Source organism: Zonotrichia leucophrys, chromosome 2 (genome assembly GCF_028769735.1).
Source record: "Zonotrichia leucophrys gambelii isolate GWCS_2022_RI chromosome 2, RI_Zleu_2.0, whole genome shotgun sequence".
Lineage (NCBI taxonomy): Eukaryota > Metazoa > Chordata > Aves > Passeriformes > Passerellidae > Zonotrichia > Zonotrichia leucophrys.
Window position 1 is genome coordinate 53,399,757 of NC_088171.1, and position 26,405 is coordinate 53,426,161.

Sequence of the window (26,405 nt, forward strand, 5' to 3'; positions counted from 1 at the left end):
TTTGTGCAAGGAGGAAATTGCATGGCAGTGATTCTTCCTGTAAGACTGATGTTACAGAGTACTTGCATTCTCCTGCCAACATAAGAGTCTTCACAGAATGGACAAGAGCAAGTGCCAGGAGCAGGGTATGAATCCATGGTGAAAATGACACCTGATGGGAGAAGAAGGGTTGATCCAGCAATATTAGAGGACAATTGACACACGAGCAAGAAGAATGTTGTGGGAGGCACTGAACACCCTCAGTATGTGCACATTGATTGAAGTGTTCTTTTGCCTTTGATATCTTCCAATTTTTAAAGTATTTTAACCTGCAACTGAAGAAAAAGTATTATTCCTGTAGGGCTAAAATCAGATATATCAGACTGCTTTATATCCAGAATAATTCATTACTGAGACCAGAATCTGTCTCTAATTATTATGAAAGAAATATCAGTATCAAAGTTCAACACTACATTTTTTGAGATACACACAGATGAATAGATTCTTAATTCCTACATAAGCACCTATTCTAATGCTCTTGTGCTTCTCAGTCAAGTAGTAAACTTGCTGGTTTCAGTTTTAATGTTTCAGGTAACGTAATAGTAGCATTTCTGGCTTTTGATGATTTTTTAAAAGTCTACAAAAAATTTAATTTCCCGGTGATTAATATCTCTGAGGCTTCCTACTTCAGAGGAGGTCTAAGGAAGGAGCTGAAAGGAGGTTGCCTGGCTTCACTATAATCCAATGATTTTCCATAGAGCTTGAACACATCTGGCCACAGATTGATACTATTGTATATATAATGATATATAATCAAAGTATTTAAAGAAGAGAGCAAACATAGTCTCCACCACTGTTAGTCAGAGCTGTCTGGATAACTGTAGACCAGAATTCCTTGGACTTCAAGAACTTACTAACTTTTGTCCCATATCAAAACTCTCCAAAGTATCAGGTGGCACACATGTTCTCAGCTGTGGTTTAATATGGCTAAAATTTATCCTACAACAATTATTCAGCTGCATCCTGTTGGTCTGGAGCACTATTTTCCCACAGAAGTTTTCCTCAGTTTATAAGCTTGCATATTCTCGGCTGCTAGTGCAAATTTCCATTCCTGGGAAGCCTGGGGGAGCTAATGGAACACAACTTATCCTGATAAACTGTATGTCGTTGGCAAATTTTTTTCTTTTTTTTTCTTTTTGCAGAGCTGATTGAGTATTAAGTCTGACTGACCTACAGAAAGCTGCAACATTTCTGTTTGAAAATGACTCCTACCAAAAATAACCCACTACCAAAAATAAAATTAATAATGCAACATCCCTTTTACTCCTAAACCTAGCTGAGACACCCTGTCTGATGTTCAGGCATTTCTGGATAATAGTGCAAGAGCCTCAGGACACGAGTTATTTTTTCCATGCAGCTACTTTAAATAGTGTGGTGATATTTTTAGTTTTACTGTACCCATACTGTTTAAAATTGTATTATTTTAAAATAGCTTCTGCAGTACAAGGTTCCCTGCTGTGGAAAGAAAATTGAGTTAAACTTTCACACTCAATATTTCTATAAATCTGATGCTTTACACAAAATAAACTGTGCATTCAATTATCCCTTTCTCAGATTTATCATTTGATAAAATTGTTTTCTCATAATCTTCAGCTTTTATCCAAAATGTGACTTACAATATGTAATATAAGCCAAAGCAAGCAAGCTAAATACCATCAGGAGTACAGAAAGGTAAAGAAGGATTCTTGCAAAATCTCATAATGATTTTTGCCAGTATTGAGAATCAGTAACAGAATTTGCTTTCTACAGCACTATACTTTTGGTCCCATAGGAAAAGTGATTGTGTCACCATTGTTGGAATACACTAGAAGATAATGCAAGCAGATGGCAACTGATGTCTAGTGACAATGCAGCAACTCCAGGTACTTGGAGTCAGGTCCTGGTTCTGTCAAACTCCCCATACAGCCTTGGGTAAATCAGCTTACCTGCTGTGTCTGTTCCTCGGGTGTAAAAGGAAAACATTGATTTACCCAGGGAAATGTCACTAAGCAATAAAACAAAAAGAATTCTGAGAATGTCAGGTCAGATTCTTGTTATGAGTAGCAGGGATCATGGAAATGTTTGGACAGAAAGGACAGACTAAGGTGCATAAGAGCACAGGAAATTAACTTTTTTCCAAGGGTATTAAAGTAACCAGTGTAATTAGTTTTGTGTGGCAGACTTTGCTTTTCAAGGCCTGAAATAACAAATTATTTGCAGACTGAAGCCAAACTGCAGTCTAGGTCTTTATTATTAAATCAGTGTTGACATAATACAGAAGCAGATTATCATATACTGAGGATTTTTAGTTTCCAGTATTCTTAAGGTAAAAATTCATGTAATACTGCAGCAAGATTTCTTCATGACCTCTAATATTTCCAAGTATCTTGAAGAAGAAAACAAGTGACAGACACAAGCTGCAGAATTGCAACTGAAAAATAAGCATTACTGAATTTCTCAGTTTTTAAATGGCAGACCCCTTGAGCTAACTCAGTAATTCTAATTTCTCTATCTTAAACCCCCTTGATTTGAGTTATCCCAGATATGCCCAGGTGTATTAAACAACAAGAAAAGAGAGTACATAAAACTTCTTCAGGGAGAGGTGAAAAATAGAGACTGAGCTATGCAATCCCTGCTTTTAATTGTAATATTTAAGCTATTTAAGATAGATCTACAAATCCAAAAAAAACCTCAAATTTGCATACAGGCAGAAGAGTCACCAATATAGGGTCTTAATTTTGAAAGTTTCTAGAGTTTTATGTTGGACAGAGGGTACAACTAATGCAACTTCACTGAGGTACGTGAGTTAAATAATTGGAGAATTTTGCTGTCTTCTGTTGGATCTGTAATTACCAGATAGGAGTCAGAAGTAAGACTGCTTGTAAAAAAGCAACTTCTCAGCATTCATTCCCTTTGAACTTTGGCGTTTTTCAGGTTTCTGTTTTTCAAGCCATGATGTTGATACTTCTGCTCAGCAGTTATTTGTCATTATCATCCATATGGAACATACAGGCAGAGAGGAGCAGACCAAAGGCCAGCTAGTCAAGTGTGTGCTTTCTGACTATTGTCAGGAGCAGATAACCAAAAAGAACCAAGCAATAAGAGCCAAGGATAAATGCCACATGCCGTGCAGATCATTGCACTCCATGACCCAGTGATGCAATTTCATAGATCATTTGTGCTTGTGTAAAGATGCTGGTCTTTACCCTAGGTGTGCTCATTCCACCTCAAGCCAGTCTCTGCAAGGATATGCCTCCCTCCTGCGTGTGCATGGGGCTTGCCATAATTCTCTTCTTCCTTTAGACATTCTTATAGGGTTTCATGGGGAATATACAAAAGAAATCCGAGGACCTACCCAGAGATGCTTTCCACATATTCCTCTAGAAGCGTACCGAAGAAAATACTTTAAAACAGAATAACATAAAAAGAAATAAATGAAAAATCAAATTCTTGTCTTTCTTTTCATGGCTGAATCCCTGTCTCAGAAAAATCCTAAAGAATTTCTGAAAGGACAAGCTGTACAGCAAAGATATGATAGACTCAGACTTTCAGGGATCATTTGGAATACATCCACATATATCTAAGATACTTGGAAATGCTGTTCACTCCACAATAATTTTTATATTTTTTTATGTACACATTATTTTATGCACACGTTCTTCCTAAACAGAGCCATTCTGTGTAAACCATTGTTGTCATTACTACACAATCTGTTATGTCTCATAATACTTTCCTAATCAGGAACTGTCCTATTTTATGATTAATCCACAGGAGATATTTGGAAGTGTTTTCTCTGAAGTACATTTTTCCTAATCCTTTCTTAAAAGTGTTTTTAAAAGTATATCCTAAAATAAAGATATGGAAGGGACCAAGCTCTAGATTCAAGACTAGCTTTAACAAGGTTAACGTTTTTCATGGCTCAACACTACTTTTACTTTGGGTTAGGGTGTACATTTTGCATTATGCCATCATATTATTTTTAGTCTTGTTTCACAACTCAATCCATCAGGAAGAGATGTGGTATTAAAGTACAGAAGTTGGAAGCTCTTAAACAATTTGAAATTTTTTTTTGACCCTAAAGAAAATATCCAAGTTGGGATAACTTTATTATTCAACAGCTCAATTATTATTTTACAAAAGGGTGGGGTTTTTTATTTTATGCAAATAGCCAGGCCAGAAGTGCTATGTCTAAACACAGGATGTTAAAGCAAAATAGAAAATATTGACATTTATTGATTATTAATATTTTCCTGATTAGTGATCTTTGTATTCTTTCCCTTATTATTTCACTTCATGGCTACAGCTTCTATTTCAGTCTCTTTCAGTAGTCTTGAATTCTGTCTTGATAGTGCATTTACTGACAAATTCCAGATCACGGTAGAGGATGTCACTGCCATTTCCTACTTTCATATGAATACAATTCTTGCACTTGAGCTGCTCTAGAAAACTGAAATTGAACCAAACTGTCAGTTTCTCTCTGCAAAAAGAGAGATATGGCTTGAGATATGGCTGTTGTGCAAAGTCAGTGACAGCAGAGTAACTTTGGAAATGATGTTTTATCACAAGAACTGGACGTTATTCTTCGAACTTCAGAGCAAACCTTTGGATAAAAAAAAAATATTATTTTTTGGCAATCTTTTTTATCACTGAGTCAAGAGCCAAACAATTTGTGTGAGCAAGGAAAGGTTATTTAGAAAAGAATACAGTGTTCATAGTCTTCCCCCAGACTTTGAAAGTCATAGCTACAGAGCAGCAACAGCCACAGCTGAGGCTGCATTGAGAAAGGTGCTCAAGGGACCCTATTCACTGCCTGGAAATCCAGCATCCTTTTATACCAACCTTAGGTGGGGTCAAGAAGCAATCTGTCAACAGATAAAAGTACACTGAGATACATAGTGGATGTTCCTGTCATTGAGTCCTCTGACTCAGCAGTCAGATACACACTGCTGGGTGCACTAGAGACTCCTCTGGTATCCTAGTGCTTAAATGCATTTATTGTGAAATACTGAATGAGTGTCACTGGGACTCAATTTGAGCAAAATAACAGCTTTGCTGCACTCCAGCATCTACTCTATTTCCCTCCTGAGCAGTCCCTCCTCAGACCCATTCCCTGTAAATACCACACATATTTCAGATTGCCCCAGGTGAGTATGTCATAGCTGTAGCAATGGAATAATGGCCACATGAAAATGTGAAATCAAAAGAGTTCTGGAATGCCATCTGAGTTTGGAAACTCAGATGGAAAATGGGAGTGGTCCATTAGTGCTGAAAGGTATCATCCTTTCAAATAACATTTAAATGAAAAGCCAAGAGCAGAAGCTGAGATCTTTGTTAGTCCATACTCTGATGTAATCACATTATAAATGGCCTTGAGTTCTGCAAGAAGCAGCTTTCAAACAGATTGTACTAAGCTGCACATACATGACAGAGAGCAGAGGCCTTATGACAGCAGGTTGGAGCACATCCCAGGTGCTGTACACCTACCTATGTTTTCTGACCGTGTGTTACTTAGAGACGTGTCCAGATACACAGCAGTCAGCTATTTGATCAATCTGATGTCTGGCAGGACAGAAACAGTATATCTCACAAATAGCTAGCTATGATTCTGTGATATAGGGATATTCTATCCCTATATGTGGGATATCTGTGATATCCCACAAATAGCTAGCTATGATTCTAAATCCATTGGAGCATTTAAAGAGTGCTGGCACAGTGAAAGCGTATGGCAGAACAGTGGGGCTCTGTCACCGTTAACAACAAACTCCCTGCAAAGGCCATGGAAGTTGGGTACCTGTCCCAATTTCCTTTATATTATATTTGTGTCACAGATTAGTATAAATGTGCCAGAATTAAAACCTTTAATCAAAGAACTTCCAAAGTCTCAGGGTTCCTACAAGCAATCAGCATTTCAGTGGACTTTTCCTGAAAATGCTTAAAATTACTGATTTTCTTAAAGTGAAAACTTAACAAGAATCTCCTCTCTTTACAATATCCCAAGGTGAACACCTCACATGGGAAAGCCCTACCATCCCTTTCCCATTACCCTTGCATTTGCACTACCTTTGGTTTGCTTCTGAAACAGCATTTTTCTTCCTTGGCCACATCAAAACATCTTCTCTACGGCTGTCAGTTCCACACCTCAATCTTTATAAAGACTGAGTAAAAAAAGAGCTTCAAACTTCCCCTCCTTGAAGTGCTGGCCTCTTCAACTGTGTTGTATCCACAGGTGTCCCAGATTCAGGGAAAAATTATGAGCAAAAAGACTACTAAAAGGAAAACAAAGGGAAAAATCATGTCCTTTGATGATTTACTTGAATCTATCCCTCAGTTAGGAGATGCTATGAGAGGTATGAGCAAAAATCTGTCAGAATTTGTCACATTCCTGGGAACATGGATATATACGTTTCAATAGAAAAAAAAAATGGGAAAATAACCTACTAATAGCATTGTAGAATTAATAGTTATCTCTTTGTCATTAGACTGACATTTCAGGATGAGGGTTGAGGGTAAGGGAGAATAAAGATGCTTTGAACACCTGGTATTATCATCCCATCAGCTGGTCAGGCAGGGTGGGGTTAGGCGTTAGGAAGACAGCCAGTCACATCAGGGACTGTGTTTTTCTGACAGAATGTCATTGGAGCAATATGCAGGCAGGTGACTCGAGTCCTTCACAACACACAAGTCTGACTACAGGAAGCATTGTCTCCCCAGCATCATGTTCTGCCATTCTTCAAGCCAAGTAAAACTTCTGTCACAGTGCTGTCTGACTTGTGCTAATGCAAGATTCAGATTTTCTAATCACTTAGACCTTCCTGACACTCTCTCATGAGGCTTTAGCCCTTCTCTTATCATAAAAATCACAGACTAGGTATCCTCTAGGTCCAAAACTTTCCTGTTGTTACTTTGATACCTGTTATCTTAAACTGAATGTCCCCAAAATGTTATAGCAGTATTTTAATATTTCAGTAGCTATTTAGAGTGAGGTAGGTGAACATGTTTTGTTTTTTTAAACAAAGATACAAGTTTGTTCCAACTGTATAAGCAGGACCAAAAATTGAGAACAGTGTGCTAGCCAGCCCACAGAGCCTTAAGATAATGGATAGCTGTAAAGTGAGGGCAAACAATGATGGTGAGAAGTTTGGTTTGCATCTCAAACTGTTTAACTATCCTTCCTGTAAGTGACTCTGCTGGGGCACACACAATAGCCCAGGTCATGCCAAAAATTGGCAAAGAAGTTGGAACAAGAGCCAATTAATTCTAATTCTCTAATTCCTCTGAGAGAGATAATTTTCCTCAGGTAGCATTTTAAGTCAGACAACTGAAAATTGGTGAAAATGTTACACTTTCTTTTTTGAGGTACAAAAAAGGCAGACATAAGAATGTCTGCCTTCAGCATGCTCTTTCTGCACCTCTAAATTTGGAGCTTTGTTGTTTAATTCTAGCTTGCAACATAGTATTGCAAGATGCCATCAAATTTTGAAGGTGAAGTAAAATTTTTACCAGTTTAGTGGAGCAAATCCTTCCTGGACATCAGTGGTATTTCTGATATAGTTTAAGTGAGTGGGATTTAGCCCAGTATGTATTTACTGATCTACAGCGGCTGGAACTGGAAAACACAACAGAAATTGATAACATATTGGTAAAAACTATTTCAGGTTTGCATTTCTTTTTCAGGTTATAATTAATAGGGAAGGCCCTTTAGAAGTTTTTAAATTGACCTAATGACTGTCCATGTGCATACATTTAAAATTACAATGCTTTAACTCTGCTAGTGAAGGATGTGTATCAGACTCTCATCAGTATCTGTTGGCTGTCTCACTAGATTATCCAAGGCATAACAAGATATTTTTGCCTTCCTGTTGCTTTATTTGATGGAAATGCAATTTCCTTGCACCAGTCACAGTACTGACATGTAACAATAATGGCTCACAGGGCTACTTTGTAATACATTAGTCATAACCTTTATTACAGGGCATTTACAGACCGCTCATTTAAACTGACAATTTAAGGTCAGTAGTGTCTGTGATTATCAGCTAGTGAAAAAAAACCTCAAGATTTATTTTTAAAATATTTTCCATGAATCTCCTTCCATATAATTCCCAAAGACTTAAGATAATGTCTGAAGAGAATGGGATTAAATTTTCAGGGAAAAAAATAAAGGGGAAAAAAAAGCCCAAAAATCCCAACCAACAGAATTTTATTTTATCTTGTCCTTCACTCTTTAAAATGAGACTAGCATACTTGAGAGCTCAGTCTGACACATACTTGGCCTCACAGAGTTTGGGAACACTGAGAGAGCACCCATGGCCAGTACTTGATATGCAAGCTAAACAGCCAAGGATGTCAGCAGCTGCTTTGCAAAACCACAGCAGATAGAGTATCTCTGTGGAACACAGATTGATTCACCATTCCCCTGCTCAGTTTTGCCCTTCCCAAAGTGTGGCAGGTGCTCATCAGAGCAGCAGGGCTGCCCAGACCTGTCCCTGCTCCACCCCAGCTCCAAGCCACAGCAACACAAGCTCTGCCAAGGCCATGCAAGGAGCCTTTGGGATCACAGAGACCTCTCATCAGTTTGGTGTGTCCAGGTGGTTTAGAGCACTGGTAAAGCAGATCTCACGCTGTCTGTAGAGGACTAAGCAGATGGATTGTCTTCTAGTATAGTCTAGTTTAGACATAGACTTCATTCAGACATAATGTGTCCAGCATTTGCAGCACAATGTTGTTAAGGATGTTCAGGCACAGCAGTGTCCAATCTGAATGCACCAGGTAACTTTTGCCCCTACCTCAAGCTGAGGGCAGATTTGGGCAATGGTTTTTAGTATGCTTATGTTGCCTTCTTCAGACACTTTCTTAGTCAACAAAACACCTGCATGAGTATGCAACAAAGTATTATAACAATGCTCCTTGAGTATCTCCCTGTCCTTCTGGAGATACTGAAATATTTTTCAAAGGCTAAAAACATTTTCAATTAAAAATAATTCATGCCAGCTTAAAGATGCTTGAGAAGGTAAAGCATTATTCCAGGATACAGCACAACTGTAGACATCAGGTAGCTGGGTTATATGTAGCAGCTACTATAGCCACAGAGTTGAAAGAATAGTGCTCTTTGTGAGCCAAACCCTCTCTTCTCAAAGTCTTACAGAAAGCAATAATAAGAAGCCAAATATTTCCACAGTCACAGCCTTTCATTTCTGATCTATTTATTCCATCATCAGAAGTGTCTTGATAACGTGACAAACTGGATTCCCTTTGCCCGTCTCAAAACAAATTGGTACCAACAAAAGCCTGGGGTATAAAGGGACATGGGTCTCAGTCAGTGAGACCTAGAACAACAGAGAGCTTGTGCCACCACATTCAGAGTGCAGAAAGCCTGAAAGCCTTGATTCTTCATCAGTCTCAGAACCTTTTCATGAAATGCCACAGCTCGTGCCCAGCAGTGACACATTAGACATGAGGCTTCTGCAGGAGACCTGCCCTGGACTGAGGGGCGTGGAAATTCCCTCACTATCCTTCACAGATGGAAAGGCTCCCTCTGAACAGCCATTAAAAAAACCCCATACGCAGCCCTCTTGAAGGTGGGGATGGGGTTAGGGGCTTCATACCACTGCATTAAGTGAAGAATTCATAGAGACCTGCACAGCCAACAGCTTTCGAGGCTCTGCTCTAGTTTATGCCTGAATAAATCTGGATGCAGCCTTAACACTACAACTTCTATTGTTCCCTACAGCAGTTTAAGTGAATTTTGCCCACTCACTGCCTACAGAAGGTGTAACAATGCAGAGGAGCCACAAGTAATCTGCTGTGACAAGAGCTGCTGTAACGAGTCACAAGTTCTTATCACACCTTCGAGCGACACCATTAGTTCCAGAATACACTGTTTCAGAGCAGTAGGATGCAGCCTGCCCTTCTGTAGTCCTATCTATCTTTCAGAAACAGAGAATGCTTATCATCCCTTGTTGGAAAGATGATTATTTTAGAAACTCTGTATATATCTCCACATGGTCAACTACAGGAGTTAGATGTGCAATCTCTAAAATTGACAATACACCTATCTTGGATATGTCTACACTTACACTAGGTAGGTACTCTGTTCAGCTGGCAATAAAAAGCAATGTGTAGACCTCTAACCCCTTGGCCTGTTCCTGTGGAAACCCTGCTCCAGCTTCTTGATAGATGTGGCATATCTTGATTCTGATGGAATTTGTGTTCCATGTTTTTGAATGGCATTAGCTAGCTGAAGAGCAATATCTTGTCATTGCAGCATAATTTACAAAGGGTTTGTGTATTGTTTGGGGTTTTGTGTGTTTTTCTTGGTTTTTGATTTTTTTTTTTAATATCCTGCCCAATTATTGTACATTAAGCCAAGACTGATTTTTAACTATCACTAAAGTTTTTGAACACCTGTGAGGAATTCAGAGGATCCCTTAGGCTGAATGCAAAATACAAAAGCCACCTGAGAGAACCACCCATCCTAATCAGTTGCTGCTGATACATTATATGATTTCCTTTTCAGACAACTTTTATTCCTATCATTCTGCTGTACTGCTATATATTACTGATAGCTTTGCAATGCTGCTCCATTGTCTCTAATAAGTTTTGCAGACATCTCTTTAGGCATATTGCTGGAGCTAAAAAAAAAAATCATTCCACTTAACTGCATGGAAAGGTGGGATTAGGCAGTTCCTCTGCTGGCATCACATACATAGCTTGGGTGGAAAAGTCTGGTTTAGATAATTAGATTAGATTCTTGCATCTATTAGCCTACCCTACATTACCTGTGGCAGATTTGTAGCAGCTAAGGAACAGCCCAGTGAATTTTAACAAAGCATTTCATTAACCTGGGACAGATTCATACACCTAGATTTCACCACTGATTACAAATGTGTAGCAGCAGTTAAGCATTGCGTTTAATGAGCATACAAATGCAAGGTTAAATAAGCACATTAGTTTGACTACCATTTTGTTGCTCATTACATCAATCTTGTTTTCTTTTAGAGCACAAGGTTTGGTTTCTGGTCATGCCTAAACACATGCAGCCCCAAAAGCATTGTTTCCTGCAGGAGCAGTACAAGTATGCAAGGCACTGACCTTTTTTGTGGCTTTCACAGCAATGACAGTAGCTGTGAGCTTCCCCATGATTTTTTTTTTTCCCAGTAGCTCAAGAACTCTAATTCAGTTTTTAGGTACAAGAGGTTGATTAATAAAAAGAGAGGGTTTTCATGGACACTTATGCAATTGGTTTCTGGAACTTTTATGCCAGAAGTTGTTTCATGTGAAGGGAAAAGAGATTTAGTCTGACATTTGCTGTCATGAGGGGAAACTAAGAAATGGGATATGATGCTCCAGATATCATTTTTGGATAAAATCTTGTCCTTTCCTAGTATTTAGAGGGACAAAATCACCAGGCCAAGCAGAATAGAAAAGGTCCCTTTTTTGGCAAGAGCAGACAACTTTTTTATCTGCAGCATAAATACAGTATAACCAGAATTTAAACTGCTCCTCACAAAAATGAAAAACCCTTCAAGTTTATTTCTCCACCCTCCCAGGTGCATTTTTGTTTGCTAGGAATAATTTCCTTTGTTCTAAACATCACAATAATAATGCAAATTTACAGGAGAGCGGCTATTTAGAACAGCAAAGATGGGGAATGACTAGACTGACCCAGTCATGTGAGGAAAAGGGAGGGAGCTGCCAATACCATCAGAGAACAAAGAATCTCAAAACCAGGAGAAATTTGCTAAGGTGAGGAAGCTTAATGAGAAATCCAGACAAACGACATAGGAAACTACTATGATGTTCTGTGCATTTTGGAGCAATTCTGCAAATGGTTCATTATTGGAATTAATTATGATTATTAGCCAAGGATCCATCCTTCTAGGTTTTTTATTTACATGGAAGGATACCAAGGAAGGGGATTTCATTTTGGATGGAGGCTGTGGATGCATGATTTACATACATAGCATTAGAGGCAATGCAAATCAAATCAAATCAATCTTCAAGGCCCCTTTCATTTGTAAGTGGCATTTGAAAAGGAAAAACCCAAAACAGTTGATCAGGAGGTGGTTTGTATTAGCAGAAGAAATATTTGAGGTATCCCATTACAACATGAGGTTTTCTGGATCTCTTTTGCTGAAACCATTCCTTCTGCATCTCTAGAAGAGTGGTCCACTGCAGCTTCTTCCACTGGTAGAAGCTGTTCTACATGTCTGGCATCACCCAGGCATGTTGGGAGCACATTTGTGCTGTTACCATCCTGAGGACAGTCAGACTGGGGCAATCCTCCACCTGTATCCTGTTCTGCCAGCAGCGCCAGATGCTCAGCAGGGACACAGATAATAATTACCTTGCCATGAGGTTTAAAGAAAGTGTCTTCCAGTGCTTTTCCTGTGCCCTGATAATCATGTTACCTCCCCTACCTACAGCTGCCCTCACCTCATTGTGCCACTTTCCCCCTGCTTTTACTTCTCCCAACAGATTTCTATTCACTGGGAGTGAATAGAAATAGGGAGCAAGAGTGGTATTGAGAGCTCTTCCTCCCCATAATTGACTTTTAAGACTCTTGCTTAGGTGAAAAATAAAAAGAAACATGGCAAATACAGAGTAATCCTTTCTTTGGTGTAAATCCTTTCCCTTTTTTCCAGGCAGTAAAGAGTCAAAGGACTTCTGGAGCTAAAAAACCTATCTGTGTTGACACCATTATGTTCAACATCTGCAGCTCATGTTTTACTCTTTTTCATTAGCCCTTCTGTACTTCTGGCCTCTGCAACATCCTCTGCTAATGACTTCTGCCTCTTCCCTATGCCCTCCCTGAAAAATGTATTTTTCTTTTTGAAGCCACGCTCAACAGAAGAGCCTGGTGAGCAGAAATTCACTGCAGACTCTCCAATCATCCTTGACTAAGACTGCACCACATCCTTTCTTCATCTTGGGGCAAAACTGAAGATTCTAAAATTGTACCTCCCTTGAATGAAAACAATCCTGTAGTGTGATATTCTGGGGAGGCTTCCCCCTCCTTTTTCAACAACAGACTCCTCAGAGGAATAGTGAGAACCTGCAGACCTGCCCACAGCCTGTGGTCACACCACAGTTTATCTAATGGTGTGACAACATTTGCTGGATTTGCTCACAACTCCTTCCCTATGGATTTCTAACACTTTATTTGATTTTTAACCACTCCTGACACTCCCAGAGAAATCTCCAGAGTAATACCTGAGCAGTAATTACTGGGAGCTTACTTTTCTTACATTACATTCTCTATAGGGATTTCTTGCTCTTATCCCATTTTCTTTCCTATCCCAGTAAGTCCAATACTGATAACTATCAGTATTTTTATGCCTGATCATAATCCCCAGCCTGTTTAGCTTCAAACCACTGTGCTCTCCTGTGGAGTCATTTTGGTGTGCCCTCATAGCATGGGAGGAACCATGAAAAGGGATTAGTAGGAGATGCAGCTTGCACTCCAAGCTGGGTTGCCGCTGCTGCTGTGTGGGTATGCCAGGCAGACAGGAAAACCAATACCCTTTCAGACTGCTTTCAGCTGCTCTGAGGATACCAGTTCCCTGTCCATCTTCCATCAGCAGTGCTTAAGGCAGCTTAAAGTAATTCAATTTGCAAAACCAAGTGAGGACTGTTCAAAATGTTGTCAGTCAGATCCACATGTGCAGAGCTCTGCCTCTATGCAGATTGCAGCATCTCATCCTCTGCATAAAACAGGCCATGGAACCTCATTGAATTGTTTAATGTTTAAAGATTAGCTAAGGGTAGAAAAGGCCTTTAAAATCATAGAGTCAAACTACCAATCCAGCACCACCATTAAACCACATCAGGTACCATATCCACATGCTTTTTTTGAGCAGTTCCAGGGATAGTGGCTCCACAGCTTCCCTGAGCAGTTTTATTCCAATGCTTTACAACCCTTTCCATGTAAAAGTTTTCCTAATATCTAGTCTACCTCTTGCAACTCTGTTGCAACTTGAGGCCATTTCCTCTCATCCTGTCACTTGTTACCTGGGAGAAGAGACTTCCCTCCAACTTGCTACAACCTGCATTCAGGAACTTGCAGAAAGTGATAAGGTCTCTCCTGAGCCTCCTTTTCTCCAGGCTAAACAATCCCACTCCCTCAGCCACTCCTCATCAGACTCCAGACCCTTCGCAGCTTTGTTGCCCATCTACTCAAGTAAGTCTTTCAGACAAGCATTCATCCCTATCTTAAAGATGCCCCACAGATTTCATGGAAGGTTAGTATCAGTATTCAGAATCAGAATTCATGCAGCTTTAGTGTTACTTCTGATATTTCTTATGGTCTTTTTTGCTAGACACGAGTCCTCTAACCCCAGTCTTGTTCCGTGATAACATTGCTAAGCTCAAGAGGCGAAGTTCCAAGACTCTCACCATAAATCTTACTTTCTAGCCCTTCTGTCACTCTCACTGCTCTTTTCCCATCTCCCAGTTTCTCAGCATCCTTTGGAAGGACATCCTCTGTTTTGACATGCTTGAATGGCAGAAGCACCCTTGCCAGCATAACAGCTGCTCTGGCCTCACTGAGAAGTCCTTGAAAAACAAGGGTCAGAGAGAGAAGCAGAAGCTCTTATGATAACAGCAGCCTGAGCTTGTTGCCTGAACTTTCCTCATAGCCTGCACACCACCAGCTTTTAGGCCTCCATTTCTTCCCTCAGTTTGTTCAGAGAGGTCCCCTGGTCAGTGCTGCTCTCTCGGGTCAGATCAGGGCCATCTAATCCAGGGACCACACTGTGATGACTGATAACTGATTCCTGTCATGAAGACTGAGACCCTAGCAAGCACACAGCCAAACTTTCCTAGAATAATCCCTTCCCTTCCACCAGTTTTCCATTTAGGGGCTGCCAGAGCCAGCACCTGCCATCTTTGCCGAGCTACATGGCCAATAGACCAAGTTTTACCATTTTCACTGGTGTAAGCAGGATTTTTATTTTCTGTATTTTAAGACTAATTTACATATCTTTAAATGACATTTTAAGCAATAAAAAGAAATTAATATGTATACTCTGGAGTGGGATAGCAAAAGAAATAAATTGCATTTTAAGGCTTCTCTGCAGCCTTCAAAAAGCAGTTAGATTAACCACAGGAGAACAATCTTCATAAGAGTGCTACTAAAAATGATTAAGTTGCCAATTTGTTTTAACACAAGTCTTACAGTTTAGAAAGACTCCTTCAAAATGTAGCAAAACTTGAATTAGATTTACCATTTAAATTATACTGAAGCACCTGAATAAGCTTTGGATGTTTCTGCATGGCATTCCCTTCAGCCTTGGGCATATATGAAGTCCTAAAGTTGTCCAATGCTAGGGAAAAAAGCAGTATGCCAACTTACAGTATCTCTAAGCCTGCTGTGTGACCTGAACCCGAATGAGAATTGTTGTAAGGTTTACAATATTGGCAATCAGAAGTACCATTTGTTTTATTTAAGAGAATGGATGTCTGAAGGAGCCCTCTATAGAGATTTACCAAGTGTAGCTCTTAGCATACATTATTTAAGACCTGTGATTGTCTCCAGTTAAAAAGTGCATGCTGGTTTTCATCAGAAAGCCTTACCTACTTCTCCAGTTTTGAATCATCAATTAAAAAATTAAACCAAACAAAACAACTGAAAAATAGTACGTATTGGCCAATTTTGAAGATGTTGTGTTGCCACAGGTTTCATGAGAACAGGCAGTACTAGGGAAGAAGGATGTGTTCATGACCTCCTGGAGCCTAAAGGCTGCAGCCAGAGAGAGCTCCTGCCTCCAAGGCAGCAGCAGCAAACCCAGCAGGAGGAGAGGCTTTGCTTCTAAGCCCTGGTGACTTTAACATGAGTTTCAGGGTGAGGTTCTTCCTCACTGCTTCTACTAGTTACTATCCTCTCTCAGCTGCCTGCATTTCCCACATGACTCCAGAGTCTTGGCTCTCCCACCAGTTTGTTTCCTGGAGTCATGGCACTAGGAAACACCTTAGTCACTTAAAGTTAATGTGAGCTCTTGCTGTTGGAAAGAAACCTATAGATGCAAAACAATACAGACCAAGTGAAGCTCAGTCTTAGTGTGGTAAATCATTTTGAGGACATGAGAAACTGGCAATTTATTTGTTGTCTTTCAGAATATAAAGAAATATGCTAAACATTTTTCTTTTTTTAAAAAAGGAAATAAATTAATATTTACAGATTTAAAGTTATTTTAGCTTATTTATTGCAGTCCTCATCCTTTTATCCAGATTGGTGTAACCTGGGAAGTCATCTAATTACTTCCTTATCATAAAATATTTCCCTTTAAAATAGCAAACATAACCCAGAAGCTCCAGGAACTTGTCCATTAGGAGATAAATATAAGCACCTGCCCCACTAGTACATTTATGTCATTTGGTTTTCATTTACTCTTACCCAAGTAATATAAGATTTTGAGCAGTCACACTGAGCAATTTGTGGCATGCAACCTCTTTATGAACCCTGGCAAAAACCATTAATAGTAACCACTCCAGAGGAGTCATTACCAAGTATTACCAACCAGTTTGGCAAGTGGTACTAGCTTCTCTGTAGGTCTGTTATTTGCCAAACATTGGTAATGCCTTCCCAAAAGCACTTTACTGTGGTGCATTTCAAGTGTTATTTCTCTTCTACCTGTGATTTTTTTTTTCTAATTAAATATTTAAATGGGGTCAGAGTTTTAGATTCAGGTATTTTCTTCATAATGTATACATAAATAATTTAAATTATTCAAGTCAGAACAGCTGGAGCCTACAGGTCAAAAAGAGGTCTGGAAGCCCAAGCTGCAAACCAAAACACAACTCAGCAGGAAGAGGGAAGGATGGCCTGGCACTGCTACACTTTCTTTATTAGCAAATTCCTTCAGATGCCTCCTAGGACTAAAGACTAGCTCAGGTTTGCCCCTTCCTGTACTACTGCCTTATTTACATGTTGCAGATAAAGCTAATCATAGGCTAATGAAAGTAAAACCAAAAAGGATTTTATTTTTAAATGCACACCCATGATAGATTTCTCCTTTAAAGCCAGATCTCAGTGCGATTTGCATGGCTGTGACTCACAGCAGTCACTTCAGTGCAGTTGTGTTTATGCACCTTGGCTGTGAGGCTGCTTCAGGTGTTTTAACAGGGTTCAGCAAAATCTCTACAGTGACAGCATTGGACCAGAGGCAGTGAAGGAGCTGTGAGGTTTTGTGGCAATACAAAAGATTTAGGGCTCAATCAAGCACAGCACATGAGATGCTCAGCAACCGAGGCCAAAACTGGCCAGTCACGCAGAGGAGAGCCCAGTTCCATGGCCAGCAGGGAGCCAGAGCAGTGCAGTCAGACCTGTGCTGTAGTCAATTAATGTTTGGTGATAAATAAATAGCTTGGGAACAGGGGTGGGAATCCAAACTTCCTTCTTGGTGGGTGCCATATCCAATAACTTGATCACGACTTCTCATTTGTATTTCCCTACCCTTCTTAAGAGGAGGACTGGGGAGAAGCAGCCTTTAGAGAGAGCTGCGGCTGTGATTATCCAGGGAATGCCAACCAGTCAGGGTGAGAAGGCCCCCAAACTGCAGGACTCAGCTCTACACTCAACACATCCCACTGGGTTCCTGCAGACTGGTGCATTTTGATTTTCAGTAGTCTCACCTACTGACCATGGTGGCAGTCATGAACTCCTACAGCACCACCTTTCCTGTGCCTCGCACATGCCAGGTCCCATTTCATGGCTTTAAAATGCGCTCCAGTATTTTGTGACTCCCTCCTACAATGCATGCCACTTTCCCAGAGTGGACAAAAGGAATAAGATGTTGTTGGAAGCCCTAGGGAACTGTTCCTCCTTACTCCTTCTGCTTGTTATAAAGTCTTCTCAAGCCTTTGAGTTGTGCCCTGTACATATGCTGCCAACACATGGAATATTTACTTGTTTTTGCCATCAGAACAGCCATTCCAATAAGAAACTTCATTAAAAATTGCTTCTTTGCTGGTCTAACACAGGTTGCTTCTCAGCCAGGAGCATTGCTGAGACTAGTCCTTAAACCCTGGCCAAAGGAAAACAATATGGTGCATAATTATCAAGCTGGAAGTGAAATATGGATAATCTCCTACTGTTCATCTTTGTGGCCAACACACAAACAGGAGGTGGCAATCTGCCTGCCCTGCACAGGCAGTAAACCTCAGTCTGTCACTGTACCTCACCATCCAGCCCACCAGGCCAGCAAAGGCTTTTGTGCTCAAGAGGAGGAATGATGTTTCTTTTCCCTTTTAAAGGGATATAAATTAAAGGTCAAGGTTAATATCCTCTGGGTCTTACTTCTTCTGTGAAAAAAAAGTGTTAGGATTCATCAAACTGACTGAAAAAGATCTTATAAAATAATGAGCAAAGCCTTCCAATGGTCATAACAGTGGGTGTGGAAAAAATGTGCAGACTGCATCCCTATTTACTTAGGGCCATGAGGCCAGGTTGCTCACAGGAAAAAGTGGGAGAAGAAAAACAAATACATTTTTTGTTGCTTGCTGCATTGCACAGATTAAAAGTCTACTTTTTTTTTTACAAAAGACTGAACTTTTCCAGAAAGTTTAGTCAGATTTTAAAGGGCTCGCAGAAAAAGAGTGGGGATTATTGCCTATTTAAATAAAATAGAAGATCAAAGTACTTCCAAATGAAACATTCACAATACTGTCAAGATTTAAGAATTATGAGTCTAATTCTGAAAACTGAGATAATTATAAGTTATCCATGCACATGAATTTATTTTAGGATAGTTTTAAACTGCAAGTATAACAGGCACTAATGATGGGCAGAAGTCTTTAGGGCCCATGGAACACAGTGTAAACTTAGGAAATAGCTAAATGAACAACTAAACAAAAAGGAGCAGAAATATTTAGGTACATGAAGCACCAGACTTGTGGTGGTGTTCAGTGGGGTCTTAGGACGAGGGAAGAGATGAGAATGTTGGCTCCATGTTTCAGAAGGCTTGATTTATTATTTTATGATATATATTATACTAAAACTATACTAAAAGAATAGAAGAAAGGATTTCATAGAAGGCTAGCTAAGAATAGAAAAGGAATGATAACAAAGGCTTGTAACTGACCAAGACAGTCCAGACAGCTGGACTGTGAGTGGCCATTAGTTAGAAAAAACCACATGAGACCAATCACAGATCCACCTGTTGCATTCCACAGCAGCAAATAACCATTGTTTACATTTTGTTCCTGAGGCTTCTCAGGAGAAAAAAATCCTAAGGAAAGGATTTTTCATAAAACATGTCTGTGATGCAGAGGCATTTGAATCATCACTTCTTAGAACTTAACGTTCCATCCAGACAACGGTGTCGCCCATGGCCCAGCAGAGGCAGATGCGTCAGGAGTGCCACCAACCTCAAAGCCTCTCCTCTGCTCCACCACTCTATGTGACTGGATGGCAGACAGCTCATAAGACATTAATATAAAAGCTTATTATAAAAATAGCTTCTAAACCTCCTTGCAGCTTGCATTTAAGTAGATTTAAGATCTATTTAAAAAGCCTACCAAGTGCAACTCCTTACATATGTATTACAAAGGCAGCTGAAAAAAATACACTGCCTTCTTTCAGCTCAGATAAGAGACTTCTACATTTCTGTGGAATTTCACAGACACAGAAGTCTAGGAAAGACCACTCCTGTCCTGAACCAAGCAGTCCACATCAATGCTGACTAATCTGCACAGCTTTTTCATCCTAAACTTGAATCAGTAGATATGAACTTAGATGGGCATTGGGGTCTGTGTTCCCAGCTCCCACATTTTTCAGTATTTCATGTTTGTAGTTTTTTCTTATAACTTCAGCTCTTTCTGTGAAAATATCTGCAGTTTTTTGTTTAAGGGAAATTTTTTGCCCTTATTTGCAGCAAAGAGAAGGCAGAACAAGCCAAATGAACATCATTAGGTCTTGAAACAAAAATCAAACAAAAAAAGGGGAAGTTATGTGTATTTTTTTAACTTACTCAAGATTTGTGGTTGACTCAGTTTTCACAAATGCTTCATTTAGCAGTGGAATTGAAATATGATTATCAAAGTACTACCGGAAAGGAGGATGGAGAAACTACTGCTGGTGAGACTTCTGGTGTTGATTTGATTTCTTGTAAATGTTCCCCTTCCTTCTCAACTCTAGATATTATACTATTACTTCATCAGAAAAAGAAAAACAAACACAGACCCAGTTAGCCAATAAACTCCTTATAATGATAAACTCTTGCTCAGTTTATCATTATAAAGTCCACATAAGTTTCCAAAGGCTTTTTTAGAAATTATGTACCTAAAACTTTCTGGACCTGAATGAAGATAGAGGAGAAAAGCATATCTTGTACCAATAAACAGTGGCAGATCAAGTGCCAAGTTACTAAGGGTGTCAGTGCCTGATTTTGTTAAACAGGAGCTCAGTTTCAGGTGCTGTAGGCCCATCCTGCTGGACCCTTTACCTGCTATGGCCACACTGAGCTTCCTGGAGCTCCTTCTCTCTTGAAAAAGATCCTCCTGAAGAGAAGCAGCAACCCCTTTAAAAGGAAAAGCAGTGGGGAAATAAAAAGCTGTGCAGACATCTAGGGAGGTCCGGCAGCAGCCTCCCCAGCTGCACCACCATGGTCCTGTGTTATAATTATATTGCTGTTACCATATTTCTAGAGTCCCGTACCTTCTGAGTGGTTTTCTCACACGCAGCTCTTCACAGCAGCGTTGTTCCTGCTTCTTCATCAGGACACCTCCAAAACTCTCCCTGACTGGCCAACCCATCCCCTTTTATCCCAGTTATCGTCATTAGCCACAGCTGCCACCCAGTGAAGGACATCACAGCTGCAGCCCATTTAGAACAACTAGGATCAGGGCAAGGCCACTTATACAATACATAGATTTTACGAAGACTATAAGAGCCCACCTGCAGTGCTGCATCCAGCTCTGGGGTCCCAGCACAGGACAGATATTGACCTGTTGGAAAAGCTCAGAGGAGGCCAAAAAAATGATGAAGGGGATGAAGAACCTCTCCTGTGAAGGAAGATAGGCCAAGAGAACTGGGTTTGTTCAGCCTGGAGAAGAAAAGGCTTTGGGGTGACCTAATTTTTGCCTTCCAGTACCTGAAGGAAACCTACAAGGAAGATGGAGAGGGTTTTTTTACAAGACTATGTAGTGACAGGACAGGGCGGGGAATGGATCCAAACTGGAAGAGAGTAGGTTTAGATAAGATATTAGGAAGAAATGCTTCCCTATGAGGGTGGTGAGACATTAGAACAGATTTTTCAGAGAAGCTGTGGATGCCCTATCCCTGGCAGTGTTCAAGGCCAGGTTGGATAAGGCTTTGAGCAACCTGGTCTAGTGGAAGGTGTCTCTGTCCATTGCAGGGATATTGAAACTAGATGATCTTTAAGGTTCCTTTCGTCCAAGGCCATTCTATGATAGTTATAGACTACAAATCTCCTCATTTATAGACAGTATTTGAATGATTGTGGGCCTCCTCATATCATAAGCATTTGCAGGATTATACTACAAATGTTATGTTACAGAGAAAATGCAACCCGACAGACCACTTTTACTATGTTTAGGAAAATAGGGGCAAGGAAAAATTTCTGGGCTTGCTCCTGTTTTTCAGTGTTCTGTTGCTTGTTTTTGTGGAGAAAGAAGAATCTATTCATCTTGGGACAGAAGACTGAAGTCAGAACTGTTGTTGGCCATCAGACTTTGTGCATGACCTCTGGCAACTCATTTATGTCCAAGTGTGCCCAAGTGCACTCATGAAGAAAGTGAGAACTTATTTTAAATCCCTTTCTAACAAGGATAGAAGCATGCACTCCTAGAAAGTACTGAGCAACAGTTAACAGTTCTGAAAAATATCAGAAAATGCTTACCTAAACTCTGTGAGCAGAGCTGCCCCCACTTTGTATGCCAAGTTAAAAGCATCTTAATACTCATAACTTTTTTACAAAATTCAGCTTATACAATGCACCTATGGAACAAGAAACTAATTTTTTTTCTCTTTGCAAGAAAGCAATAAATGTTAAATCATTCATGAAAGGTTAGAAAATAAGGCTATACAAGATGAGAAAACAATTCTTGTAGGCCAGTCCTGCCTGTAGTGAGGTTTCTAGTGGAGTTCCAGGGCATCAGAACAGATCCTTAAAACATTTCAGACTCCCTTTCAGTATTCAAATTATTGAGTTCCCTACAGCCTGAGCAGTGCTTGGTCTTTGAGAAAAGATGATCTAGAGACACTTAGTGTTTTGCAGTCTCTTCAGAAACTGACATCAATGCAGGAGGCACTGTTGTCTTCTTCTGGCATATGAAGTGGAAATTATTTTGATATGGTAAAGTGATTTTAAGAAGTACTCAAGCCTGATTCTTTTAGAATAATTTTTTTATATATCTCCTTTCACTGTATTATATTGAGAAAACCTTGCATTGAATTATCTTTTACGATAGTTATTTCCCTAGTTTGTTCTCAAAGATGACAGGTTTCTTGACTGAATTCCAAAGACAACAGGCTAGGCCAGTGTCCCACTTTAATTGTAGTTCTTTTAAATTAGTACTTGTAGCAGAAGAAACAACTATGAAATTAATAAATCCAGAAATTCATGAAATAACTATAGGCTTTCTGAAAAACAGTGTGAATTATTCATCACTTTAGTTAAACTACTTATCATTAGCTCAAGTGGCAAAAAAAAAAAAGTAGACAGCTGGTGCTTTAAAATCTTAAGAAAAATGCATAAGATATAGCAGCATTTGGTCTCTTGGGAAATGAACTTGACTGTGGTGTTCCCTCCCTCAAGAATTCAACTTCTAAAACCCCAAGAACAAGAAAACACACGCTCTTTTGGGAATGTCTAACTCTGCATCCTTTTAATAAGGCAAACTTTTTATTTCATTTGGGTTAAATTGGGGAGTTAAAAAACCACACATCACATTTTCACTCTCCTACTTTAAAATGCAGTCTGTAGGTTCAAAGAAGGCAAAGCAATCACTCAAAAATCTTCTAAGACCTTTCAGAATAGAATATATTAGAAAGCTACTAAATAGATGCTCAATATCCAAAGCAGCTTGGAGCACAAAATATGGGGGTTATACAGCTCAGCTGAGATGCTTATGTAGATTATCACAGTTCTGAAAACAAAGCCATTTTTCTCCTAATGATCCTGAGGCAAGCAATTGTTATTGTTGCTGTTTTTTCTATTCGGTACTGGTCAATAGCTTGGGGAATTTGTTCATCCTAGTGCACAGCGCCCATCCTGGTCTTCTAGCTCTTCCCATGATTGGGCATCACATTTTGTTATCTTCTTCAAGAAAGATTTTATTTCTTGAGAGACCCTTGAGTTCTGAATAAAACAAAAAGGAAGCATTTACACAATTTTATTACATTAAAAAAGAATGATTAAGTTGGTAAACACCTTCTTCCTTGCCTTTATACCCAAGGAAGATCAAAAAAATCTATTTCTGCAGGAAGTTGCAAATAAAGTGCAAAGAAATAAAATTTGACTGAGACATGTCAAAAATATGGCATCAGGAAATTAAAATGTATAAAACCAGCTAATGGATATTCACTGTCAGCTAAGTGCTTCACATTAAGCATTAGAACTTACTACCTTATTGTTTTTACAACACTGTAATGTATATTTATTCTGGTCTAACAATAAACAAGACATTTCTCTCAACAAGCAGCTCCAGTGAAGTTACACAAACCAGCATTTCCACATGCTTGGAAGCAGACCAAGGAAGGACCAGGAGTGAAATTCATTTGGGCAGTTCTGCTCCACATACTGCTCATTCCAAACCCATTTTATCTAGCCTGCCACTTGGCTAGGTTTGGTAACTCACAAAGAGCTTGTAGGAGCTTGCCTCTGAAATTGTTATTTGTCTGCTGAGTTTGGTTACATTGGTCAGGTGTATTTGGGAAAGAGCTAAATGGAGAAGAAATAAGCACCTGAAAAAATTACGTGCTTCAAAAACCAGGCCCAAGTCAGAAGCAAAGTAAGACTTCAGAGGATTTGTTCTTACGTAAATAAGTTACTTTCCCAAAGAAGCTGATAGACGGACTGCACCAAAACACAGAAGTTAAAATGTTACGTACTTCACCACCTACAGAGGTGAAGAACGTGCTCTGCTCTGCAGCCAGGAACCATGGCTTGTCCTGGAGCCTTTGGCAGGAGGTACCTGGGGAGACCCGAGACCAGCCACTGGGATTTTGGAGTCGAAGCTACAGAGGGTGTCAAGCAGTTGAACAGCTTGCCTGGACTGTCAGAAAGCCCATCTGCAGTAGGACTCCTGAAGGTGGAAGAGCAACGAGTGCCAATTGCCACCTCAACAGTGCACCGCCAACAGTACCGAACGAATCGAGATGCTGTGATCCCCATCCACAAAATGATGCGTGAGCTGGAGAGCCCAGGGGTGGTCAGCAAGACCCACTCACCCTTCAACAGCCCCATTTGGCCTGTGTGTAAATCTGAAGGAGGATGGAGATTGACTGTGGACTGCTGTGCATTGAATTAAGTGACTCCACCACTGAGCACTGCTGTGCCAGCGTCAAACCGTGACACCTACTTAAATACAGACTTGAGGTAAAGCTTAGAAAGCTTCAAAATGCAAGAGTTCTTGACCAAATGGTTGCTGAGATATCCACACCAAGCATTCATCTCTACCGGCATCCCGATTAACAGCTCACAGGTGCACAGGGCCATGGTTAAACCCAAGAACAAGAAAAGTATGTGGTCACATATCTCTAGACTAGTGGTTCAACTCTCCTAATCCAGTGAGCAGCAAGAACCAGGCTGATTCATGCAGGAAGGTGAGCCTGGAGCTGAGTAAAAACATAGTAAGCACCTCCTGGTGATAGGAGGGTCCACCAACAGAAAAGAGAAGGTAAAAATGATGAACTAGTCCAGTATCCAGGAGAAGCAGAAAACAGTACTTCCACATACATCTGTGCAGAACAGAGGACCAAAGGCAGGACTGCAGCCAAGCTACCAGGAGTACCGAGCTATCCTCCCTCCAGAAACATTACCCTCAGAGCCAGGGGAAAAAATACCTGTCACAGACATCTTTTCATAAAAATCCTTTCTTTAGGAAAGGGTTTTTCTCCCTTCTGAGAAGCTGTGGCCTCAGCAACAACATATAAACAATGGTTATCTGCTGCTGTGGAATGCAACAGGCGGATCTGTGATTGGTCTCCTGTGGATGTTTGGATTTACTGACCACTCATGGCAGAGCTGGGTCTCGCTCTCTGCAGAGAGACAGACCTTTGTTATTCATTCTTTTCTATTCTTAGCTTAGCTAGCCTTCTGAGAACTTTTTCCTTCTATTTCTTTTTAGTATAGTTATAATGAAGTATACATATCATAAAATAATAAATCAAGCCTTCTGAACATGAGGTGAACATTCTCGCCTCTCTCTTCACCTCAAAAATCCTTGTGACCGCTGTCACAAATGCCTCCCTAAATAGGACTCCTGGGCCAATGGACAGAGGATTTGTGGGAAGCTCATGTGGGGCTCTCCAGGCCCATTTACTTTAACCAGGGCCTTCCAGGCCTCACCTACAATCAGACCTAAATTGCTTTGTCTGTTGTTGCTTCTTCTTTTTAGAGTATAGAGCTTCATTGTAATTTCTTGTTACTAAAGACTCCTAGTCTACCTAACTGTTCTTCCTCTGGAAACTGTATGATTGTCTTTCTCACTGAAAGACAATCTCTTCAATTCACATCTCTTCAATTCTATATTCTCCTGAGATGGAGAGATTCACATAATATTCTGTAGGCAGATATTATGAATTTCTACAGAACATAATAATTACCTGGTGTTTTGTTCTCCAAGCTCTATTGGAAATTCAAAAATCTTTGGATTTTGCTGGTTTCAGTCACTACTGAACACCCAGCTTTTATTTTCATAAGGGTGTCTATTCAAATCACACCAATGTCCTGAATAATAAAGATCTCAGACCCCCTTTTATTTAATGCACAAAATTAGGAGTGTTTAACTTTATTTTGTATTGAATTTCTTCTGCCTTTCATTGCTGAGCTGGACAGTAGTTTGAGGTCTTTCAGCCTGTCATGCTAGCTAGTCCTCCTCTTCACTTCCTTGGCTGACTGAAGATCTTTGACAAAATGGATTCCTGGCTATCCATTTCCACTTTCTGACCATGGGACAGATCTGCCTTTCAGACCACTCAGACTCAGAGGGAGCTCATGGTAAACTTGTCTGGCAGGATGTTTGCAAGAAGCCTCCACCAGCAGCAAACCATGCTCCTAGCCCCACATCAGGCTCTGTGGTACCCCAAAGCACTCAGGCCAGGCAGCAAGGGATGCAGTGAGGACAGAAGTGATGCAGCAGAGAGCAGATCAGGCTGGAGCACACCTAAAAGCTGTGGTATCTTTTCCTCTTACTGTGCTAATTTGCTC

General features: G+C 40.1%; 1 long non-coding RNA gene across 2 annotated transcripts; it reads right to left on the minus strand.

Annotated features, from left to right (window-relative positions):
* Positions 1–2,279: 2,279 nt before the first annotated feature.
* Positions 2,280–20,746, minus strand: LOC135443158 (uncharacterized). 2 transcript variants are annotated; one of them, XR_010438852.1, is made up of 4 exons: positions 20,669–20,746; positions 20,457–20,531; positions 6,079–6,284; positions 2,280–4,618 (listed from the first exon to the last, which is right to left on the minus strand). It is a non-coding gene; the product is annotated as an uncharacterized LOC135443158 (long non-coding RNA). The 2 variants fall into 2 exon arrangements; XR_010438851.1 differs by lacking the exon at positions 6,079–6,284.
* Positions 20,747–26,405: the final 5,659 nt, after the last annotated feature.